The sequence below is a fragment of the Pelodiscus sinensis genome, chromosome 6, assembly GCF_049634645.1.
Source record: "Pelodiscus sinensis isolate JC-2024 chromosome 6, ASM4963464v1, whole genome shotgun sequence".
NCBI classification, from domain to species: domain Eukaryota; kingdom Metazoa; phylum Chordata; order Testudines; family Trionychidae; genus Pelodiscus; species Pelodiscus sinensis.
Window position 1 is genome coordinate 89,959,593 of NC_134716.1, and position 26,091 is coordinate 89,985,683.

Sequence of the window (26,091 nt, forward strand, 5' to 3'; positions counted from 1 at the left end):
GTACCTATTGACATGTTCTGACTGACAACCACGTCAGATACCCAGAAAATGGAAAGATATTCAACAGGGTTAAAAAGTTATGATTACGATAGTGATGTGCCAGCAGTTTAGATGTTAATTAAATGTAGTACTCAGTCTATGTTCAGAACTTTAGAGAGCTATTTACAGGATGTGGTCTTCTTAACTGGAAGACACCCAGGCTAAGAAAAAGCTTTTCGTGTTTTTGCAATATACAGTAGACTATATGGCCAGAAAATATTTTTTGACTTTTTAGGAAGGGTTGAAGTAGTAGGGAGATATTTTAAAATCATCATAAGAAGGACAAAATTTCTATTACTCATACTAAAAACAAGCAAATAGTCCAAAGACATTTAACTTTAACAACAAGAAAGAGTAAAAACATGTTAAACTCCCAAAAACAGATTATCAGAACTTTTTCAGATGGGCTTTTCTTTCTTTCTTTAAAATTTCTATTAATAGAAGATAAGCACAGCAAAGATCACACTGTATGACAAATCTCAATTAGGCCACTTTTTCTTTTAACTCAGTTCCCTTTTTCTTTTTAAGCATCTCTGTGTTGTTTTGTACAACAGAGAACTGATTACCTAACAGACTATGCAAAGAAGAAAAATTAACTTCTGACAAGCACACAATACCACTTAACTAGAAGATAAAGATTTTTGTCTTTAAACACTAATCTTTAGTGCTACTGTAACAGTAGATGAGAAATAGCGATACAACAATTCCACGGGGGGGGGGGGGGGGAGAGAGGAAGAGGTTAGGGGAAGATTCTGTTCAGGAGTGAATCCCTCATACTTATGGCAGGTTGCAGCCTACTTCCATTTTCTGTTATGAAGCCTTAGTAATAAACTAATCAGCAAGTCTTTTTCCTTGAGGTGTGGCAGAACTAATGCCAGGCCCAAGTGGAAAGAGCTTCTCTGCCACGTAGGTAGGCTTCCCTTCTGGATAGGAATATTTCAACTAAGAATGTTAAGTAATGGTTAATTTACTAGTCGAGTAGTCGATGGAATGTGAACTCTACGTGCAGCCCGGGACCGGCAAGAAGACTCACTGACTCCAGGCTGCATGTGGCGTGCTCATTTTGAAACGTACAAGAGTCCTCAACAGGGGCTCTGCATGGCATTTCAAAGCAGCAGCGCAGCATGGAGCCCAGGGTCAGCGGGAAACTCAGAGTACCCCGCTGACCCTGGGCTCCATGCTGCGCTGCCGCTTTGAAATGCCATGCAGAGCCGGGGACTCCCCAGCTGACTGTGGGTTCCGCATGGCATATCTGATAGAGGCAGCAAGGGGGGAGGGAAGGAATTGGATAGTCAACTAGTCCTTAACATCCCTAATTCCAACCCCTTAAGCGTTCTACCTCTTCTAAGCCTATCACGTAGTTTCAACTTCAGATGTCAACTAGAGGCTATCACGTGCTGCCTACAGCTTTTATCTAAAGATTGCTTTATACATGCCCGATATTTTGGAAGTAGGAAAAGGTGAATTGTTTTTTCATGTCCTACATGTCTACTAGTGCAGACTCTATGTGTCAATGTCCCCGAAAGATGAAGAAAAGGGAACACAAATACCTTGGCTGAAGACACAGCAGAGATTGGGATGTAAAAGGATGAACGATACCTAGTCAAATTAAAGATATAGACTGTCAGTAGCCAAAACATTTTAAAGAAAGCGTTAAACCCTGATTAGCGTCAATTACATTAGGTACATAGACTGGAGCTAAGTCACGAAAGACTATAAAGACAAGATGCCTACGCCTGATGCAGAAGTGATGAGAGTGTCCCTGAAGAGACTTATAGAGATTGGACATGGCCAGACCAAAAATCTGCTACAGGATCTTAGCAAAAATATTTTCAATAGTCTTTAAAGGGGAATGCTACAGCAGGTAGATCCACACACAGTTGAACTAGCACAGACAGAAAATAGTGAGAGGTTGGATGAGAGCATTAGCTTTACAGAGAGAAGAAGCCAGATCTTGAGGTTTCGTATATGAATATCTACGTTTTCCCGTTAGTAGTAAAGAGAGCTGGAGGAATCTGAGATAAATTTTGGCCCACATAACTACATCAAGAAGATACTAGTATGCTATAGAAGACAACCACGTTTGAAAAACTTTTTTTCGCATCAACTAATGTTCTGAAGTCTTTTCATTCATGGCTGCAATAATTGAATGGAGAGACTACCCCTAACTTTTGATATTTCAAACTAGTTCGGCCACTTCAAGTTCAAAATAGGCCATATACCCTTCTTTACCCCATCCTAGACCTCTTGGTCTATGTAGTTTTTTAAATAAATTTTTGACCCCTAATTCGTTCTTGCAAATTTGGTTACTATTTCACAGCAGATAAGATATTTTAGGATCTGCATCACAGCACCCTTTTTCAGGGTTTCCAAGATACTGAGGAAAAACAGAAGGCCAAGTTTCCAGTAGCAAACACAAAATTTTAGCCATCACCTACAACTGATAGCACACAGCCTGACTTCAAGAATTTGCAATCTAACAAGTCACACATCTATATACCAATAGCCGAAAGCCTGTGCTGTTACATGGAATGGCAGTTGAGCAAAGTAATTCATCATCTATGTAATCTTCCTCATACATCTAATAAAACTGTTGCATACATAATAGCTATACACTAAGATTGGTGATTAGTTAAGCCACCTCTCATCACAATGGTATAGGAAGTTTGACATGGCATAAGTCAGATGTGAGGAACTTAAGACCCAAGGGCCAGATCCAGACCCCAGCTTACCTTCATCTTGCCTGCAGCAAGGCTCATGGCTTCCGCCACAGCAGGGTGAGCCAGCACTTGTGCTCCAGTCCAGAGACAAGTCTCTGAGGCCTGGTCTACACTGGGAATTTAGGTCAAAATTAGCCGTATTAGGTCGATTTTCTCAACAAAGAGTCAACATCAATAATCACATTCCATCAACTTTAAGGGCCATTAGAGTCTATATCTGTATTCCTACGTTCATGAGAAGTAAGGCTAAATACAATCTTGCACGGTCAACTTTACAGTAATGCAGACACAGCACTGTGGAAGTGGATGTTCTTGGACTCCAGAAGGTCGACCACAGTGCCCTGTTGTAACTGCTCTTACCATGACTTTGAACTCTACTGCTCTCCAGGTGAACAAGAAAAGCCCCTGGAAAATTTAAAATTCATTTCCTCTGTGGCCAGCATGGCAAACAGACCTCAGAGCAGGCAGCACAACTGACTGTGAATTCCATGAGCACCATAAGCTCCCAGGATCACCAATGAGCACCAGCACGGAACATGCAAGAGGTTTTGAACCTCACTGCTGTGTGGAGAGAGGTATCTGTTCTCACAGAACTATGAACCAGCAAAAGAAATGCAGATATGTATGCCAAGATCACAAAGAGCATAGATAGAGGAGAAAGGATGTGCCTTGGATGCCCAGCAGTGGCAAGTGAAAGTAAAGTAGCTGAGTACATCATACAATAAGACAAAGGATGCCAATGAATGGTCTAGAGCAGGGGTCTCCAAACTTTTCTGCCCGAGGGCCGCATTTACTATCAAACAGCAGTTCGGGGGCCGACTACACACTTGAGGTCCAAATAAAAAACAATCAAAACATGGATGTTGTTTTTAATTATTTATTTAATATTATTTTATTCAGTTATTATTTAATAACACATTGATACACTACACATGAACACCTGTATTAGTGTGAATGGTGAAATTGTTTTCTGGATGCCAAAATAGCAGACATTTCTGGCTTTAGATTTGTTGTCCCTAACATCAACAGTGACCTGAGATTATCATCGGACAAGTTTGTTCTCAAATTTCCGTAATTTTTTTTCCGTAGACAAAAAGGTCTCCACGGGCCGGATGAGAGGGCCCCGCGGGCCGTAGTTTGGAGACCCCTGGTCTAGAGCATCACCACAAACATGCCGCTCCTATGAGCGGCTGCATGCAATCCTTGGTGAGAACCGACCAGCTTCCCTAGCAGTCCGTGGATTCCTCCAAAGGCATTCCTCGCATAGTAGCATGGAGGACAGCGTGGCCGAAGAAGAGGAGGTGGAGAAGAAGAGTTAGCAGGCGAGTGGAGTAACCATTGTCACTGAGAGCCAAGAACGTTTCATAACCTTGGAGATAATCCCCTCCTCCCAGGATCTCTCACAGTCAGGCACTGATCCCAGGAATGGCACTTCTGGTAAATTCACATTTATTATTTTGCTAAAAGTGGGTTATGGCAATTGAGTATAATCTATAGTGGCCACTATGCCTACACAGCAGGGGACCCTGGAACAGCTTGTTAATGTGTCTGGAGACAGAGCGGGAATGCTCCCAGCACATCTCCATAAAGCTCTCAGAAGCCTGGACACATCCCCCTACCTGTGGAGGTTCAAGTCCCAGCCTGTATCTTACCATACCTGCCACCAGCTGCTCCTCTAAGAACTTTAAGTGTACCTGCTCCTTAGTGACTGCTTCAAATCATAACTGTGGTTTGTACATAACACATCCGTATTGTCCTAAGACAGACCTTCCTTTTGTTGTAACAGATTAGGATATATGCTCTGCAACATATCTCTGGATAAGTCTGTCTTTCACTCTGACACACATCCGGGGGTATGAGTGGTGAGGCTGCCCTTGTCTTCCCCCCAGAAACAGCAAGTGAGCCAACTATCCCCCAGCCACACCAACTGTCTAGCTGGCACAAATGTGCAGGCAAAAACAGACTAGGGATGACATGTTCAAGGAGCAAATGCAATCCGTACACTTGGCTAGGAAGCCCTTAAGCAAGAGGACAAATATACTGTTCAAGAAGATGTGCGCGGAGCATGAGGACTGGAGAGTGTGTAAGGAATTGGAAATGAAGAATCAGGAGAGAGTCTTGTCATCCACGGTGAATGTGATGAACTTTCCAAGAAGCCTACATGCACAGGCACTTCCCTCCGCCGCCCCTCCAACCTTTGTGGACCAATGTTTCCTCTTCACTGAGTTCCATAGCCTCCTTTCCCAAGGGTCACAGAACGGGGGGGGGGGGGGAGGTGTGCAAGGGCAGCCTCACACTCAACCCCCAGGGATGCATTGTAAAGCAAAAGACTGTCCTTCTTACAATTGTCATAACATATCCCTCAGCTTACCCACCCTGGACTCCTTTTCTGTCTCCGCTGAGTTCTCTAAATGAAATCCCGTGACTTCTGAACAATACTTTCTTTATTGCTTGTGTTGAAGAGGGAGGGGAACTGCTGCATTTGCTGAGCTCTAGCTTAGTCAGTACTCGGTGGAATCTTCCCTTTAAATTCCCAAATCATATTTACTACCATTCTGCACTTGCTCAACCTGTAATTGAACTGATCCTTGCTAGGGTCCAGGCTGCCCATGTACAGATTAATGAGCCTCAGGAGAAAGGGGTAATCTGGGTCACCAAGGATCACTATTGGCATTTCAACTTCTCCAATCGTAATTTCCTGGTCTGAGAAAAGAATTAGAACAAAGTTGGAGTTTGTCAAACAGGCAGGAGTTCCTTAAAGATGCACATATCATGCACCTCTCTCAACCATCTCACACCGATGTCAGTGAAACAGCCCTTGTGATCGACCAGGCCTCTCTAACACCATGAAGAAGTACCCCTTGCAGTTTATTTATTCCTTGGCAAGGTGGTCGAGTACCAAGATAGATAGAATGCACATCCCCATCACCCCATTGGAATTAGGAAACCCCCAGCACGGAAAAGCCCTCCACTATGCCTTCTACATTTCCCAAAGTCACTACCCTTCGTAGCAGAAGGATATTGATTGCCTCAGCTATTTGGATCACAATATCCCTACTGTGGCTGTCCTCACTCCATATTGATTCTCTGCTGATGGTATTTGTTTGGTGTTATAAGCTTCCACAGGGCAATTGCCACTCACATCTCCACAGTAAAAGCAGATCTCATTCTAAGATTCTTCCATTTTAAGGTGGGGGAAAGAAATCTGCAAACTTCCATCAAAGTGACCTTCCACATATGGACGTTTGGCAGCTACTGCTGATCATCCCAAAGCTGCATCACAATGTGGTTCCACCAGTCTGTGCTTGTCTGACAGCAGCAGAACCAGCGTTCCACTGTGTCCAAAGGATTGAATGCTGGCAGCACTTGCCAGTTGCTTAACTCAAGTGCTTCACAGAAGAGTATGTTCATGTCCTCCTGAGATTGAGGGAGGACCCGGGATACACTCTGGATATACTTCAGTATTAGGTGCACCATGGTTAATTTCATTATCATAATGCTTTGATGCTCAAAAGGATCCACAATGTGCTTACATTGCCATGGGACCTGCAAGGATAGCCAAAGGAGAAAAAAAGCATAAAAAGACTGTTTGCCATTGCTCTCAAGTAGGGGAGAGGGAGGAAACAAGTGCATTATGGGCTGTTGACATGTACCCAGAACCATCCACTGTAGAGTTGTGGTACCTGCCTGCACTGGGAGCATAACCCAGAATGCAAAGGGCACAGACTCTGGGGGATAGCTAAACACAAAGCATCACTCTCAAAGTAGAAGGGAGCCCCCTACTGGGAATACACTAAGGATGTTAAGTATCGAGTAGCTGACTAATCCAATAGCTGATGCGTTTTCAACTGCCGGGGCCCTTGTACATTTCAAAAGCAGAATCCCACAGAACCAGCACAAGTGGAGTCTGCTTCAATCTGAGCTCACACCATTTCCCCGCAGTGCCTCTGTGCCTCTACCTCCCCGAACCCCTGCGGAGATGGTGCTGGGGGGAACTGGCTTTTAAGCCAGCTCCTCCCAGCACTGGCTCCTGCTCCCTCCCGTCCCTTGCTGCCTCTCTCTGATAGAGGCAGCGGGGGAAAGGGGGGAGTAATTGCATCACTAGTCGACTATCCAATAAGCTTACGCTTATGAATCAGTCTCCAAAGATGCTGGCTGATTTCTCTCAAATTATTTTATTATTATTATTTTCAAATTTAATTAACTCTAACCGACAAGTCCTCAGAACACTAAAGTTATCCTTTCAACTTTTACAAATAGCTCTCATCTTCCCCATTCCCACTGTCATGTTGATCTAGATCTTATGCCAAGTTACCAAAAAAGCTAAGAATAACTGTGCTTAGAGTGCCCTTAATGTTGGAGGAAGCCTCACTGAAAACAAGTATAGGATGGGGTCCTTCGGGAAAGCTGAGTTATGCTGAAGTAAAATAGGGAATAGACTTATGGCATCACCGTTACGGTGTGGGACCATGATTTTCCAAAATAACAGACACATATAATGTAATATAAAATAAGAAAATGATACTCAGTGACAATTGGCAACTCTGGATTTCTCTTGCTGCAGCTTTATGTATTTTATACTTGGGTAACAGATTCTAAAACTAGTTAACTAATTAAACAAGCCATAAACACTAGCTAAGAACCTTTTTTTCTAGCAACATCCAACATAGTAAACAGCTTGGGAATTTTTGTTGAATCACACTTGTTAAATCACACTTACACTAAAAGGCCCAAGGAAGGTCTTGAAGAATGATGCATTGCAAAGTTTATCCACATTGTTCTTGAGATATATCCACACAATTCTCTCCCCATAAGCAGGGTTTTTTTACTGTCTTGCTGCTAGGCCCTGCATCATCTTCTTGCCCTGCTTACACTTTCTGGCTGTGTCTACATTGGCACCCCTTTCCGGAAAAGGGATGCTAATGAGACACTTCGGAATTGCAAATCCGCGGGGGATTTAAATATCCCCCGCGGCATTTGCATTTACATTTACATGGCTGCCGCTTTTTTCCGGCTCGGGGTTATGCCGGAGAAAAGCGCCAGCCTAGACGCGATTTTCCGGAAAATAAACCCTTTTCCGGAAGATCCCTTATTCCTACTTGAAAGCAGGAATAAGGGATCTTCCGGAAAAGGGTTTATTTTCCAGAAAATCGCGTCTAGACTGGCGCTTTTCTCCGGCATAACCCCGAGCCGGAAAAAAGCGGCAGCCATGTAAATGTAAATGCAAATGCCGCGGGGGATATTTAAATCCCCCGCGGATTTGCAATTCCGAAGTGTCTCATTAGCATCCCTTTTCCGGAAAGGGGTGCCAATGTAGACACAGCCTATATGTTTTTCTTTTTTATCCAGGAAATGAATGTTTTCAAAATATTCCCAGATATGGTCTCTTTGCACCTGGAAGCCATGACAGTTTCTGTGACAATGGTGTAGGGGAAATATCAGAATCATAGAACCGGATGGGACATCAAAAGGTCAAGTCCTGCCCCCCGATCTCAAGACAGGACCAAGCATAGTCTACATCAGTGGTTCTCAATGTGGGCCATATGGCTCCCCAGGGGGCCACGCCTTACTTCTAGGGGGCCACATGGAAAAAAATGGAACATTAAGGGGCCACAGTAAGTTTCTGAGGGGGCCACCCAAACTTAACTGCCAGGCATATGATGAATGAGGCTCAGAAGTGGGCCATGAGCAAAAAAAGGTTGAGCAACACTGGTCTAGATCATCCCTGACAGGTGTCTTTCTAACCTGGCACTTAAATATCTCCAGTGATGGAGATTCTACAACCCGTGTAGGCAATTTATTCCAGTGTTTAACCACCCTGACAGTTAGGAATTTTTTCCTCAGGTCCAACCTAAACCTCCCTTGCTGCAATTTAAGCCCGTTGCTTCTTGTCCTATCCTCAGAGGCCAAGAACAACAATTTTTCTCCCTCCTCCTTATAACACCCTTTTAGATACTTGAAAAACGCTATCATGTCCCCTCTCAGTCTTCTCTTTTCTAAACGAAACAAGCCCAATTCTTTCAGTCTTCCCTCATGTTTCTAGACCTTTAATAATTTTTGTTGCTCTTCTCTGGACCCTCCCCAATTTCTCCACATCTTTCTCAAAATTTGGTGCCCAGAACTGGACACAATACTCCAATTGAGGCCTAATCAAGTGCAGAGTAGAGCAGAAGAATGACTTCTCATGTTTTTCTCACAACACTCCTCCTAATGCATCCCAGAATCATGTTTGCTTTTTTTTTGCAATAGTGTCACACTGTTGACTGATGTTTAACTTGTTCTCCACTACAACCCCTAAATCCCTTTCCACAGTACTTCTTCATAGACAATCACTTCCCATTCTGTATGTGCAAAACTGATTGTTCCTTCTTAAGTGAAGGACAAATGCAAAGTACTCATTAAACTTCATCCTGTTTACCTCAGACCATTTCTCTAGTTTGTCCAGATAATTTTGAATTTTGACACTATCCTCTAAAGCACTTGCAACCTCTCCCAGCTTGGTAACATCTGCAAACTTTATAAGTGTACACTCTATACCATCATCTAGACCACTAATGAAGATATTGAGCAGAACTGGTCCCAAAACAGACCCTTGAGGAACCCCACTTGTTATGCCCTTCCAGCATGATTGTAAACCATTAATAACTACTCTCTGAAAACTGTTATCCAGCCAGTTATATACCCACCTTATAGTAGTCCCATTCTAGGTTTCATTTCCCTAGTTTATTGATAAGAAGATCATGCAAGACCACATCAAATACCTTACTAGAGTCTAGAAATACCATGTCCACGCTTCTCCCTTATACACAAGGCTTGATATCCTGTGAAAGAAAGCTATCAGATTGGTTTGACATGATTTGTTCTTTACAAATCCATGCTAGCTGTTATTTATCACCTTATCTTCCAGATGGATTTCTTAATTACTTGTTCCATTACTTTCCCTGGCACAGAAGTTAAACTGACTGGTCTGTAGTTTCCTGGGTTGATCTTATTTCCTTTTTTACAGATGGGAACCTTATTTGCCCTTTTCCAGTCTTCTGGAATCTCTCCCGACTTCCAGGATTTTTCAAAGATGATAGCTAAATATAGGATATATAGGAAGCTGTGTGTATGCTGAATAATATCTTCCCTTTTCCTTTTAAGTCCATATCAATGTTCCTTTCTATGCTGCTTCTGTCCTTTCCTATATATTGACTCTCTATTTTTAGACAATGTGTTAACTAACTCTTCCCATGTTCACCACCACATAAATCACAGAACAAAAACAATCCTTTCCAGCATGTGCCTGTCTTTGCACATGTTTCTCAGCAGATGAATAAAAACTGAAAGCCCAGAACTTTTAAGGAGCAAAAGCTGGTTGTTAGGCCACGTAAAAATGAATTAATGATTCTAGTCTATGAGATTGTAAGCGTAGCAAAAGCATGTTTGTGATAAGACTTAATTGTAAATATTTTTATATGAGAAATTTAGGTTTTATTGGTGATTAAAAAATAAACAATATAAATAAAAATGTGATTTAAATACAAAAAAATCAAATTTTTATTTTTTTAAATCATTGATTTTTATCCACCCTGTGCCAAGGTGTCACAAAGCATTTGGTATAGATGGAGAAAATGTAAAATACTTCAGTAATAAGGCCACCCCTCTAGATATACCAGGAGAAGCTAGATTTGTACCAACCCAGAGTTCAAGCAATTAACAACTCTGGCTGTGCTTCCAAAGGTAAGCCCTGTAAACAACTTCGAGCAGCTTCATGAGAATTCTTCTTAAGGGCCTCAGAGGGTTTGGAGGTATTCCCTATGTTGTCTCAGTAGTCAGAGTGACAGCAGCAGCCACACGTGGCATTGAGGCAAACAATGCAATGTGTGTTAGTCTGTTAGAGACCTTGTTTTGCTGTAGGGACATAGCCTGAAGTAACTAAGCAATCTTCTTTCCCTCTGAGGAGCAAAGGAAATTTACTTCCTGAAAATAAGTGATACTTGTAGTGCTCTCGCACCTGTTTGCTATAAGCATAAAAGTACCACAAAACTACTTAATTGCCATAGTATGTTCCCAAATGGCAAAGGGTTATCACAAAGTGCTGAAAAACCAGTGCTAAAAACGTTACCCCAAAAAGGTAGGCTAAAACACCGAGACACAGCACTCAACAATTTTAGTAATAAAATTTTCCCTGCCTAGGAAGGCGAACACAGTAAAGGGTATCAGAGGACACTAGAGTAGCAATTAGAAACACGCAGCTCCTGCAGAAATCTCAAAAAAACTACTACTGTTAAGAAAGAAAGGTTCCAAAAGCAGATACATTATGACCAACAGAAAGATTGACTCTTGTGCGTATTCTCTATGGCTCCCTGTAGGGATCAAAAATCTTTAAGAACTTACATTATAATCTATTTCAACTGGAGAGCTGATCTCCAAGAGTGTGAATTCTTGTGATGATCTCTTCAAATAAGCACAAAAATGATTTGCGAGTGCTAATAAAGGAATTTATAATATCCATGACTTGCCATGTTTACACCTCACTTCAGCCTCGCAAACTAATGCAGTATGTGTGTGTATAAAATTCACTAAGTTTACAAAAAGACAAATATAGCCTGAGTGTCTGCTTCAAAACAAGCAGTTTTACCTAAAAAGGGTGGGGAGAAAAGCTCAATAAAGATTTTTAATTTATTTTCTTTCTGGTTGTTTCTAGCAGTTAAATTTCAAGCATGCTGCCAGTAACAGCTCCCTATGGTGCCGTCAGGCATTCCAGAATCACCAAAACATATAGCACTCAGGACATGTTTCCTTCCTCCCTCCCGCCCTCATCCCTGGCCAACAACTGTGACAGAGGCTATAAGATGTGGTAGCGTAACACAATTATGTTGGCCCTACACCAGCAAGGGGTGTTTTCTATGTTAGAAAGAATTTCCGACAAGGAAGGGAAAAGGAAGTCCATTTAGGGACACACCCCAGACTCAGCACCTGCTGTATGACAGTATTTTTACTTCCTACTATTACAAGACACGCCTAAGAAAACTGGAATTAGAGAATACATCTCCCACCCCAATGTATTTCCTTTGTACATATAACACAACTCTGTACAGTCAATATTATTGCTCCCCTGCTCACAAGAAACTTTCATACAACATCAGTGAATATATAAGAACCACAAATGTGATAAGAATGCAGGAGAAAGGGTTGTATCCTTTTTTTAAAAACATTTGATGGGCTTTCTAACTTTTGAAATAGAGATTGTTCCAAAATATACAGCTTTATATCTCAAAATCGAATTGCTTTTGGAGACCTATGGTTACAGTGGAATCTGTTTGCAGAAGACAAGATTATGGTTAATTACAGAATCACATGAATGCAGGGCTGAAAGTAGGGTTGTCCATTAATAGCTATTAATTCAATTAAAATTTGTGATTAATCACAGTGCTGTCAATTGGTATTCTGTTATTCAACAGAAATATGTTTGGATGTTCTTCTGCATTTTCAAATACGTTGATTTCAGTTACCACACAAAAAAAGTGTACAGTGCTCACTTTTTATTTTTGATTACAAATATTTGACCCGACAAAAGAAATTGTATTTTCAAATCTTCTCATCAAAATACTTAAGTGCAATCTCTAGTGTGGAAGTGCAATTTACAAATGTAGATTTTTTTTGTTTCTATGATGTCACTACACTCAAAAACAAAACAAGGCAAAATTAAGAGCTTACAAATCCTTGCAGTTCTACTTCTTGGTCAGCTAATCAGAAAAAAAAACACACACCAGTTTGGTTACATTTACAGGAGATAATGCTGTCTGCGTCTTATTTACAAAGTCACCTGAAAGTGACAACAGGCTCTCAACTTTTTTTTTTTTTTTAAACCAGAACTACAAGGTATCTGGCATGCTGGATATGTGAAACATTTGCATGTCCTTTCATGCTTCAGCCATCATTCCAGAGGACATGCTCCCATGATGATTACACTCATTAAATAAATAATCCATCAATTCGTTTTGTGACTGAACTCCTTGGTGTAGAACTGTATGTCTCTGGCTCTGTAGTTTTACCCACATGCCGCTTTGTGTTATAGTAATCTGATTATATGTTGTTTAATTTAAGGACACTTTCTTTGCGTATATGACAAAACACAAAGAAGGTACCAATATAGGAGATTCCTAAAGACAGCCATAGCACTTGAATCAAGATTTAAAAATCTGAAGTGCCTTCTAAATTTTGAGGGACAACATGTGACACATACTTTCAGAAGTCTTAAAAGAGTAACAGTCTGATGTTGAAGCTACAGAACCTCAACTACCAGAAAAGAAAAATCAATCTTCTATTAGCGGCATCTGACTAGTCATCAGCATGTAAGCATGTCCTCTGGTATGCTCGCTGAACCTTTAAGATGTATATGAATGTTAAGCATACATGATCATAAATACCTAGAAAAAAAGGGCTATAATAGTGCCTAGAGAACTGTTCTCACTTTCAGATGACACTGTAATTAAGAAGCAGGCAGCATTATCTGCCACAAATGTAAACAAACTTATTGGTCTTATCAACTGGCTGAACAAGAAGTAGGACTGACTGGACCTCTGACTTCTAAAGTTTGATATTGTTTTATTTTTTAGAGTAATTCTGTAAAAATCTGTGTGTTTGTAAATTGTACTTTATGATAAAAAGATTGCACTACTGTACCGGGATAGGTATACTGAAAAATACAAACTTTTTAATTTTTTTATAGTGCAAATATCTAATAAAAAATATAAAGTGAGCACTGTAGACTTTGTATTGTGTTGTAACTCAAATCAATATATTTGAAAATGTAGAAAAAAATCCAAAAACATTTAAATAAATGTTATTCTATAATTAACTGTGCAATTAAAACTGGGATTAATTGTGATTTTTTTAAATCACTTAACAGCCCTAGCAGGAAGAAACCTCAATAGATCATTTAACCCAGTACTTTCACTGAAGCAGGATCAAGTATAGCTAAACCAACCTGAACAAGGGAGTTGCCAAGTGTCTGGTTTTCAACCAGAAAGCCAGGTCAGAAAAGGACCCTGGTGGCTCTGGTCAGCACTGCCAACTGAGCTGTTAAAAGTCCAGTCGGTCATGCAGCAGAGCCCCTGGGCTAAGGCATGGTCCCTTCCTGCTCTGGCTTTGTGCAGGTCCCAGCAACTATCAACAGGTGCACAATACGCACAATACCTGGCTCTGCAGCTCCCACTCACTGAAAATCATGACAAATGGAAGCAGCGGGACTGGCACCTGCAGATGCCACAGCAGCTTGCATAGCCTCCCTGGCTATCCATGTACTTATGGGATGACAGGGACAGCAGGGCCTCTTCCTGCAGCTGCGAACCTGCATACCAAACCCCATCCTACACCTCAACACCCTGCCCGAGCCCACTCTTGCATCCCAAACCCCTCATTCCTGATCCCTGGTATCACCCCCAAATCCACACATATCCAACATTCCAATCAGTGTTCCCTCTAACTTTTCCCAACCATGGGGTGAATGAATTTTGTTACATGCACCAACATGCAGGTGATCAGAAACAAACGTAACAAAATTCATGGGTGTGGTGGGGTGAGACTAAGATGTTCAGAGTGCGAGAGGGGGCTCATGGCTAAAACAGAGGACATAGGTGTGGTTAGGGCTCCAGCTGGAAGGGTGGGCTCTGGGGTGGAGCCAGGGATGAGGATTTGGGATGCAGGCTGCGACAGGGGTATGACAGGGAGAGAGAACTCTCCACAGCAACCCCAGGGCTATGGGGGAAGAGGGGCCTCTCCCCACCCCGCCGGCAATGGCAGGTTATGGCCAAGCTGGATTGGGGCTGCAAGACAGACACCTGTCACCTGGCTGTGGCAGGTCTGGACTAGGCAGGGTTGAGGTGGGAGGGAGAGGCACCTCTACCACAGCTGGAACTGGAGAAGTCCATGGATAGCTGTGGGGGTGGAAGGCTGCTCCTTTTACATAGGAGTGGGCAATAAAATGGCAGCAGTTCCCCAAACTTAACCCGTCACTAGATTTACCTGCACCTTCACAGTTACAGGTGATCGCAGCTCCCATTGGCAAGGAACAGCAATCTGTGGCCAATCTGTGATCCCCTGACCTGCAGATACACAGATAAATACAGCAGACCAGATCCAGCCCACAGGCCAGTATTTGCTTACCCTTCTTTTACATCCCTTCAGTAAACTTGACATTTAACTGATTAACCAGTGGAGGGCCGCTCTAGTACCTTCCTATGGCCCACTGCCACAGGCAGGAAAAGCCCCTGTCCATGGTGGGCCCTATAGGGCTGGAGCTGCCCTTTGCCCATGGCAGGTCAAGAGGGGCTCCAGCCCCCAGTGGTTAACTGCAACCAGTAAGCATCACCCATTATGGCTGATGTTTACTCGTTAACCTTTCACATCCCTAAATTAATCACTGTTCTCTTTATAACAACCTTAAATGCATCTGAAGGTTCAATCTCATTCATCAAGTACCCCAACAACCTTCTTTACTCAACCCTAAAGATGCCCAGTTTATTTAACCCTTCCTCCCACATCAGGTTTTCTAAATCTTTTATCATTTTTGCTGCTTTCTTCTCGTCTCCTGTCAGTCTGTCCACATCATTCTAAAATCCAGCATACAGAAGTGGTCATAACACTCTAACTGAGAGCTCACCAATGCCAAGTAGAGCAGGACTACAGATTGGACCTCCCTGATCCAGCACCCTCAGGATGTGAAAGGTCCTGAAGAAGGGATTTTGCATGCCATGGAGAGGTCAGTTCTGGCCCACTTGCCACCAGCCCGACTCTGCTCCTGGCCTGGCTTCCCAGCTGGCTCCCCACCTGCAACTAGCCCCGCTGCCCTGTCATGGCAGCCATGGTCCTGCTGCTAAGGATCTCAACTAAGCCACAGCAAACCACTGCCCTGCTGCCAGTGCTCCCAGCCCTGCCGCAGCAGCACTGGCTCCACCAGCCCACAGCCCTGCTACTGGGATTCCCGACCCCTGCAAAAGACCACTGCGCAGCCACCAGCCCTGCTGCAGTAGTCCACAGTCCCACCTCAGCAGACTGCTGCCCCACCAAAGCCTGCTGGCATTCCGGCCGCTCCGCCACTGACTCAGCTGGACTCCCGCGGCAGGGCTCCCAGCCACTGGCCTCCCTGCAGCCAGCCTGGCTGCGTTCCCAGCCCACGCACGGCTCCTGCCTCTGGCTCTCCACCAGTTCTCTCGGGTTCAGCAGCATGAGAGGTCCTGCCGAACCATGAACATTGCCAGACCAGGGAGTCTCTGTTGAGAGAGGTTCAACCTGTGCTACTTCCTGTGTCTTCCAGACAACAATCTTGTTAACATAACACAGAATGCCATCAGCCTTGTTAGCTATTTGCTTGACACTGCTGGCTAATTCAATCTGAGATACATATAACCCCCAACATCCTTGTCTGCAGTACTACTGCCTGATCATTTGTTCCTCATTTTGACATTGTGCATTTGATTTTTCCTTTCTAAGCATACTATCTTACACATACTCTTCACTCCATTATCCAAGTTATTAATGAAAATACTGAACAGTATCAGACCAAGGCCTGTCTCCTGCAGAATCTCATTAAGATATGCCCTCCCAGTTTGAAAGTAAACCACTACTAACCACTGTTTCAGCATGGTCTTTCAACCAGTTGCATACCCATATTACAAGGGATTTAATCTAGACCACATTTCCTGAGTTTGCTCATTTGAAAAACCAGTTACAATATTGATGTCCTACAATATAATTGAGTACAGTTCTGTTGTGAATAAAACAAAGTTTGGTTTCCATTTGTACCACTCTCAATTGTACAAAAAAGTCATACACATCCAATCTCAGCAAAAAGCAAACACCAACTCAGTGCTGAAATATCATTCCTCTGTATTACCTCCAGAAAAAAATAAACGCATACAAAAGATCATATGAAGGGAAACGGTGTTAAAAACAGACATATTAAAAGCTTAAGCATCATAAAAGTGAACAGTTTATACTGCTGAAAAATAGGTAACTGCTAAGCAAAAATACTGAACAAAAATAGAAATGAAGGATATTCCAAAACTACCACCAAAAAAACCCCAAATAAGCATTATTTAGAATACATATAATCAGGGCTCAACAAATCCGCTTATCTACTCGCCCATGGCAAGTAGATTTCAGTCAGTCGGCCCCGTTCACCGGTGATTTGCACATGCACAGTGCGGGTATCGCACATGTGCAGTGCAGGGCTGGCGAGTGGTTTTCACCTCAATCGTCAAGCCCTGCATATAATGAACACTCTACTTTACGGATGTAATAGTATGGTTGATTAACCGATAAGCAAAAGCTTATAGATTAATGCTATAAACTACATGCATTCCCCCCCCCCCCAAACACATTTTTTAGCAGGCTGGTCAGCAGCCGGCTCAGTCCTGACTTGCGTCAAGTCCAGGACCTATCCCCACTGCGGCTCTGCATTTAAAATGTATTAGGAGCCAGGCAGGCAGGCAGGCAGGCAGCTCGGCTCAGTTCCGGCTGACACAAGGTGAAGGAGGTCAGACTCCCGACTCTCCCCCGTCCTCTGGACAGGGGCTGCTACCACCCCTGTCTTAGAGAGGCAGGGGGCTCCCTGGAAGTGGGGCCAGAGCACACTGGCTGCCAGCCTCACCCCCAGGGATTACAGAATAGTAGGCTAACTGATAAGAATTCATGAGATTAATCGACTATTCAATCAACCAATATTTAACATCCATACTCTACTTAAGTTTGAATATTTACATTCTATTGTGGCAAGTATAATCATCAACTGTACAGCAATTACACTGTTTTAATTATGCAAAAACACCAGAGTTATTCCATCTGAACCACTGTATAAATAACTATTACAATGTGTTCTGTGTGGAAATAAAACATATAATCTGTAAACACTTATGTTAGCACTCAGTACCAACAGTAGTATGCTCTCATGCATCAAGAGCTACTTTCAGGTCAGTAAGAAAAGTTATCCTTCCCCAAAAGAACTGTCCAATCTTTATTCAAAGAGTATTAGGTTATTTAAGAAGGGAGTAGGTATGTAAAATCCCACTTAATCAGTTAACCAGTTAAACCTTAGGTTTAACCAGTTAACCAATTAAGTGGGATCCCGCTTCCATTCCCCCTCCTCCGGCAGCTGCCAACTCCTTCTTCCACATGCATCTCCCCTTCCTTCTACTCAGGACGGCTGGCTCCAGACCCCCGCACGGCTGCTCCCAGGTCCACTTACTAGTTAACCAGTAGGCAATGCTTACTGGGTAACCGGTTATCTGTTCACATCCCTAGAAGGAAGATTCATCACTGAGGAGCCTACGTTTAATATTCTCATAAATGTACATATTCTCAAAAAAACAAGAGATTTATTAGCAATCCTAAAATAATAGAAGCATACCCATCAAATTGAGCAGAGGAAACTTTTCGCTTCTGAAGGAAGTAAACCAAAAATGGTATAAAGTTGTAAAGGTGAAAAAAAAAAACCAACTTTTTACATTGAAGTGGAAATCACCGTATCAAACTTTGCTAAAAAGTATTAAATATATTCTAAGCCCCTGGGAAAGTTAATTCCCCTTTACCTTAAAGGCATACATAATGCATAGATGCCATCAAAGGAAAAAAAAAAGTAGGGCTGCTGATAAATAGCAGTTAACTCACACAATTAACTCAAAAAGTAACCACGATTAGTCACAATTTTAATAGTGCTGTTAAACAATGGCAGAAAACCAATAGAAATTGGTTAAATGTTTTGGCTATTTTTTCTACATTTTCCAATATATTGATATCAATTATAATACAATATCGTGTGTACGGTACTCACTTTATATTATAAATATTTGCACTTTAAAAATTATAAATAATTAACCTCTTCCAAGTACTGTACTGCAATCTCTATCATAAAGTGGAATTTACAAATGTAAATTTACAAACAGATTTTTTGTTGTTGTTAAATAACTGCAATTAAAAATCTAACAAAGCCCATTCAGTCTTACTTCTTGTTCAGCTAATCGCTAAAACAAACAAGTTACTTCCCATAAATATAAACTATGGTTACTCATTTCTTATTCATGTCACTTGAAAGCAAGAGTAAGTGTTTGCATGGCACTTTTGTTGCTGTCACTGCAAGGTATTTTGTGTGCCAGATACGCTTAACATTTGTATGCCCGTTGTTGCATTAACCACTGTTGGAGGACATACTTCCATGCTAATGACACTTGTTAAAAAAATGTTAATTAAATTAGTGACTGAACTCTTTGCAAGAGAACTGCATATCTCCTGCTCTATTTTACCCACATTCTGTCATATATTTCATGCAGTCTCTGATGATGTCCCAGCATTTGTTGTTTGTTTCAAGAACACTATCACTGCAGATATGACTAAATGTAAGAAGGTACAAGTGTGAGATTTCTAAACATAGCTACAGCATTCCACCCAATGTTTACAAATGTGAAGTACCTTTCAAAACTGGAGAGAGATGAGATGTGGCACATGCTTTTAAAAGTCTTAAAAGAGCAACACACTGATGTGGAAACTACAGAACCTGAAGCACTAAAAAAGAATCAACTTTCTGCTGGTGACATCTGACTTGGATGATGAAAATGAACCTGTAAGCAGGGCATAAGAAGTAATTCTTCTGCTTTACTCTCTGCTCAGTAGGCCTCATCTGGACTATTGTGTCCAGTTCTGGGTGCCACATTTCAGGAAAGATGTGGACAAACTGGAAGAAGTCCAGGGGAGAGCAATAAAAGTTAATAAAAGTACAGAAAACATAACCTATGAGGGAAGATTAAAGAACTGGGTTTGCTTAGGATGGAAAAGAGAAAACTAAGGTAATCCACTAACCATGTAGTCGATAAAATTTGTATCGATTACGCAATTAGCTGATACAAGTATGGCTTCCTGGATCCTACTACATTTAAACTACAGAGGCACAGTGGGGGTAGGTCCCAGATCCGGTGTGAGTGGGACTGAGCAATCCTAGCAGTACTTTTAAGGTGGCAGAGCCACGGTGGGGGTAATTCTTGGACCTGGTGAGAGACAGGACTAAACTGGGATTGCACTGGGCTCCAAGCCAGGCCAGTTAACTGCTTAAAACAGGATTTTACATTCCTAACCAACACATGTTTGAAGACACTGGCTGAAACAGGACAGGTTAACATATATAACAGTTACACAACCCTTAGTAGATTTAACGTTTTATAAAATTAATTGACCAAAACAGGATGTCAAGAGGTGGGTAACTGGCTAATCATGTAGTCGATACAATTTGTATTGAGTACGTGATTAGTCGATAAGAGAAGGCACCCTGTCCCGGCTTGCACCAGGTCCAGAAGCTATCTCTGCTACGGCTCGGCAGTTTAAATGTAGTAGAAACCAGGTGCACAGGCAGCCCGGCTCATACTACATGTAAACTGCAGAGCCACAATGGGGATAGGTCCCAGACTCTGCACGACCCAGGACTGAGTCAGTCTTGACTCAGTCCCAGTAATAGCTGGGTGACTATTACTTAAATTGCAGAGCCACAGCAGTGCCGGGCCGAGCATGAGCCGGGACTGAGCCAAGCTTGCTCTGTCCCGGCTCATGCCGGGTCCAGTTGCTTCTAGCCACAAACACAGGCTGTGCTAGAAGAAGCCCTGTCTATTGGGGATCCCAGCTCTCCACTGGGACCCCCGGGGACAAGAACTGCTACCACAGAATATGGAGCAGCCTCTGCTCGCAGAGAGCCTGGGCTAACAGAGGCAGCAGCATGGGGGGTGGGGGGAAAGGCAGGCAGCACTGCGGAGACGGTGCTGGTGGGAACTGGTTTTTAAGCCAGCTCCCTCCAGCACCGGCTCCTGCTCTTCCACTTGATGCCTCTGATATAGAGGCAGTAAGGAGAGGGGGAAATGCCAGCAGTCAAGTAGTCGACTCCACTACCCAATACGTGTAGACTTATGAGGTAGTCAACTACTTGACTAGTCACTTACATTCCTACACCAAAAATGACAATTTAAAGATTTTATTACTTAAGTAATTTTTTATTCTGAAAACACTGCTGGTTGCAAGAAAGAATAAATTCTCTGATGAATACTAAACTATGTTAATGAAATGAACACCATTTTATGGCATAACCACCAGCTATAAGTAGCAGTGAACTGCACTCTCATCATTTAAGGGCCTTATTTTAGCTGCCATAATGACAAAACCAGTTCAAAAAGTTGGTGCCCCAAATACAAGGATCTCTTCTCCTACATGGTACTGAAAAATATCTAGCACATCATCAGAAAAACAAAAAGTCCGAAAAGAAATAAAATTGCATCCATTAGGAATACATTAGTTGACAACTAAATTTGTCATGCTTTACTACATTTTCCCCCACCTTCAGAACCGTGTCATTGTTAGGAATGAAGCAGTGCTTTGGAAAATGATCATTCTCTATAAAAGGATTACTCTATTTAGACTTCATTGCTTCACTGCCAAGTATAAGCCATAGAAGGAAGATGAAGTTCAAATGTCATCTATTTTGTTTAGTTCTTTCAGATGCCCAAGAATAACCTCTTCTGTTGCCTGTGAAGATAAGTCTATAAATCATAACCCAGATCAGTTGTGCATTATCATTTGAAAAAGCTATTTTGTATTGACACAAATCTGTCACTTTTCCACTAAAGAATACTATTACTAAATGAGTCTGTGCTAGATGAATAATCATTTCATCACTACACAAAACTGCCTGATGTTATTTATCAGATCTGGGTCATTTTTAAATGTTTTACTTTCTTAAAATGGGCAAATACATATATAACAAGTATAAAAAGTTCATATAAAAGTGAATATATTTGGTTCTCAGGCACACACGCTTCTCAGACAAGCCAGTTCCATATTCCTAAACCAGGCTGATCACACAACATATCCAGTCAGTACAACTGAAAACACTCTGCCATCCACTTCGTTATTCAAGAATAATAATTTAGACTGTCTTCTATCAAGGACAACATAAACTAGTCCCAAGCTATGGCCTTTAATGCATTCTTTTGAAATCTATACAATACATGAATGATTTTTTTTAGACCTCTCTCAGCACATATAGTTTTGGAACTCCAGTGTAATCAATATCTGGCATTGGCTCTCTGAAGCATCTTAAACCAAGTTGTTATAGGACATCTAGATACTTTGTATAATATGTTTTGTGTTAAATAAAATTAGTCAAGATAAAGTAATATGTAGTAGCCACACTTTTGCAATAGCCTTAACAAGATGATTGTAGTATCACATTGCATTGAGCCTGTGTGTATTCCTATCTCAAACAAATTTTGATTAGAAGTCCCATATAAAGCAATGAAAATTAAATTTGTCAGTTTTTACCCAAATTATACCATATTAATTTTGAGAAGCAGTTCTTATAGTAACTCATATTAAAGTATAGTATCTTCCATTCTTTCGACTACATCAGATTTTACCAGGATAAACTTCTACAGGTTCTAAGTGTAGGTATATGTCTTGCATATGAAAATCATTCAATTTCTGCTATAAGGAAAGGCAATGCAAGAAGTGTTGGCTATCCTGCCCCAGGTATTAAGATAAAATTAAACAAACTAACTCTTCTCCAGTGATGAAATAGATAGCCAAACTCTTCATCTTGAAGAACAGAAGACAAACAACACAACCTTATTTGTAAAGTGAACAAATGATTACAAAGAAAGAAAGATCAGTCGTTCTTTTTAAAGGATGCACATATTAGATGGCGACAGTAAAGGAACCAACACCCTTGAAAGTAAAGGGGGGAAAGCAAATATCTCCTAACTTCTGGATTTCTTTCAAGTAAAATAATTAAGAGCAGTACCCTTTGGAAGTGTTTATTTGTAGAGAAAGGAACTAAGCTGCCGGGCTAACTATTTCAGAAGAGAACCATAACCAGGCAGTTTCACTTCAATACCTCATCCTGCTGAACAAAGAAACTTCTGTTTGAGGAGCTTAAAAACTTTCGATCTCACCAGATTCTTCTTGCAACCTCCATAGAAATAACGATCCCACACACACAAATAACATTGGAAGAGACAAAAGGAGACTCGGGCTTTTTTCAGGCAGACAACACAGCCCAGCAGAAAACTAAAGGCCAAAAACAGGATATCGGAATGAAGCGCCAGCTCCTTCCTTTCCCCTCCCCTCGGCGCAAGGTTTCTTACCCAAACCTCCTCTGCACCCACTTACCTTCGATCGCTGCTGTCTCGATCAGCTTCACCCTACCCCAGCAGGGCCCCTCTCCGTCCCAAGGGGAATTTTAAATCCAACCAAGTTTTCTTCACGGGGGCCGAGCGGATGCAGCCGCTGTTGGTCGGGAAGCAGGGCTGGGGCAGGGAGGACGCAGCACCGGCTTCTCGGCACCCCCGGTCCCGGTTTCAGCGGCCAACCGATCCCGGCCGAGTCACATTCCCCGGCCGCGGCGCTGAAGTTGGAGAATCACTTCCTGCCCTGGGCACGGGCACAGACGGCGAGTCTGCAGCGCCCGCTTCGCCACCGCCCCCTGCCGCCCGAGCCAGGCTGCCTCCTCCCCACACTAGGCCAGCTCCGCGCGCCGAGCCCGCCCCGCCTGCAGTCCCGTCCTATAGAGACTGCCGCATGCAGCCCGGCCCCGCCCGCCCCGCGCCGCTAACCGCCGCCAGGGGCGCGAGGCGAGGAACAGGCAGCGCCCTCCGGCCGGGCGGTGGCTGGGGAACCGGTAGTAGCCGGGCCACGTCGTGCCCGCAGCGGGGCAAGGGGCGCTCACGATACACAAGGCAGGCGGCAGCACCGCCGCACAGCCAAGGGGAGACACTGCAGCGCCGCCGGGAGGGAGGGGAAGGGCGGGCGCGCCTCTGTCTGTCTCTCTCACACACACACTCCCTCCGGCTGGCCGCTAGAGGAAGGCGAGACCCCGCCTGCCTCACTCCTGAGTCAGACCACAAGCCCGGGGCTGAGTGCGAGCAGCGGCGGAGCACAGCCAATCCGGAGCCAGGGCCTCGCGAGGGGCGGCCAGCCCCAGCCAATCACGGCGCTCTACGAGCAATGCCTCAGCAAGTTGCGTTGCATGAAACCGGGAAGCGATGTGCTGAGGGGGGGAGGGGCGGCTGTGCGCTGGGTTGGTGCGGGGGTGGGGGAGCGAGGAACACGCGGGGGTAGGGGCAGGGAAAGGGCGCGGGGCAGTGACAGGAGCGGAACGAAACGAAAAGGTAGAGGGGGAGGGGCAGAGGACGGGGCTGGCGGGGGTGAAGTGGAGGGGGAGGCGGGCGATGAAGGCTCGCCAGAGGTCAGCGTAACGTTCCCTTCGCTGTTTGTCTCTCACGCCCACAGCGCTCGCTGCTGCGTGTGTGGAAAAGCGGCAGCTCGCAGTCGTTGATGCCCTTTTTCTTCCTCATTAAGCAATCGCCGCGTGGTTTCGCTGCCTGTTTTTAGTGTAAAGGTGTCGCTGTTTCTTCTGCTTGTTGGCAGCCAGTGGAATGCAGGGCGCGGTGGCTCGCTTGTTCGTTTAGAGACCGTATCAGTTAAGACAGAGTCAACCTTGAGTCTGGAATGAGAGTTGTTTTCTTAGGGGTAATCCGCTCAGCATCATAATATAGTAATTGCACATATTACAGTCAGTCTTGTGCCAGGCTTTTGTTCTCTTGCACATAACAACCTTGTTAGTTATCACTCCAATGTGCCATTTATCTCGAGTATTTTTATTGGGGAGTAAGGGCACAGTGCCACATGGTGAGTTTCCAAAAAAAAAGTATTAAATTAAATTACTTAAATGCTAATAATAGTGTCATGCTATATTTGAGATCGTGGATACTAAACTAGGAAATTCAAAGTTGTATTTCTTATTGAAACATTCCCCCTTTCTACATAAGCAGCGTTTCACTAAATATGCTATTAATTTAAATGTTTCATAACATGCAACGGTATGTGAAATGTAGCTAGCAGATTTGTTGTGTGACACTTGATTTATTCATCTGTTCATGTTAAATCTCAACAATATGTGGTGGTAGCTGTTTTTGCTTTTTGTATCCTTAGTTTTTTTAGTGAATCTGTTACTTATGCACCATGCCAGATTGACAAATCTGGAGTCTAAAGTTCTGAGCCACAGGACAGACAGCACTGGTAACTGCAGGATGGACTTCCACATGCTGATCACCTTCTGTTCTGTAATCATGTTCTGAGGGGGCCACTTCTAAGGATGTAGTTTTCACACTCATTTAATCTTTGGCTACTTTAATGGGACTGTGAACAAATGTGCCAGTATGAATGGTGATGCTGTATATTTAATCCAGGCCCATTAAGAATTGAACTAAACCCAAACTTTTTATTAATGCTACTGAACACTCATTATACAGTAATGATTTGTAGTCACAACCTGAGCCACATCTACATGACTAGAGACCTACATCAGTATAACTATGTTGCTCAAAATCCACACCCCTTGGCAATGTAATTATACAACTTAGTTCCTGTGTAGACAGCACCATGTTGATGGGAGAGCTTCTGTGAACATGGCTACTGCTCTCCTGGAAGTGGTTTAACTACACCAACAGAAAACTACTTCCATCAGCATAATAGCATCTCCACTAAAGCACTACAGCTGTGCCCCTGTAGCATGGGTGGCCAGTAACAAAGGCAAGGGAAGGTATTACCGTCCCAAAACTGCCTACATTGCCCAGCTGCCCTAGAGTGGCAGCCCAGTGGCCAGGGATGACTGGAGCCACAGTACCAGGAGACTAGCTCCCTGCCAGCCAGAGAGAGCTGGGGCTGTAGCACAGGGAGCCCTGTTCCTCCTGGTAGCCAGGAAAGATATGGTTTGAGAGCTGGAGTTGGCCGGGGTTTGTTTAGGGGGAAGAATTGTTTAGGACAGTGGTCCCCAACCTTTAGAGGCTCCCGGGCGCTCGGGAGGTGGGGGCCACTCATGCGCCGGGGGCGGAGCCGTGCGTCCGGGGGCACGCAAGAGGACTGGGATGCTCTTGCACCCGGCGTTTGCCCTAGGGCCGGGGCCGCCAGAGCGCCGTGGGCCCGGGGCCGGCGCTGCCGCCCGAGCAACGCACCTGGGGCCGGCACCGGCGCCGCTCGAGCACCGAGTGCCCGCAATGTGCCCCGGGACTGGAGCCGCCCGAGCGCCGCGCACGCAGCGCCAGTGTGTGTCGCGCGCTTGGGGCCGGCGCCTCCTGTGCGCCGGGAGCGGGGCCAGCCCAGGTTGTCAGCGGGCGCACACGAATGCCCCAGCAGGCGCCATGGCGCCCGCGGGCACCGCGTTGGGGACCACTGGTTTAGGAGGTATTGTCGCAGGGGAAGGGGTATGGCTTTTGTTGGGAGGGGCGGGGCTTGGGCTTGTCTTCCCTTCCACCGCTGG

General features: G+C 43.7%; 1 protein-coding gene across 6 annotated transcripts in view; it reads right to left on the minus strand.

Annotated features, from left to right (window-relative positions):
- The window catches only part of ERBIN (erbb2 interacting protein), a 250,724-nt gene extending 227,096 nt beyond the window's left edge, over nucleotides 1–23,628 (minus strand). For 2 of the 6 annotated variants that reach the window (XM_075932362.1, XM_075932363.1), the window contains exon 1: nucleotides 22,944–23,626. The gene's annotated coding sequence lies outside the window, so the exon portion shown is untranslated. Of the gene's footprint in view, nucleotides 1–22,668; nucleotides 22,918–22,943 lie in introns of those variants that run through there. The other 4 variants (XM_075932367.1, XM_075932365.1, XM_075932366.1 and 1 more) reach the window with 4 other exon arrangements.
- Nucleotides 23,629–26,091: the final 2,463 nt, after the last annotated feature.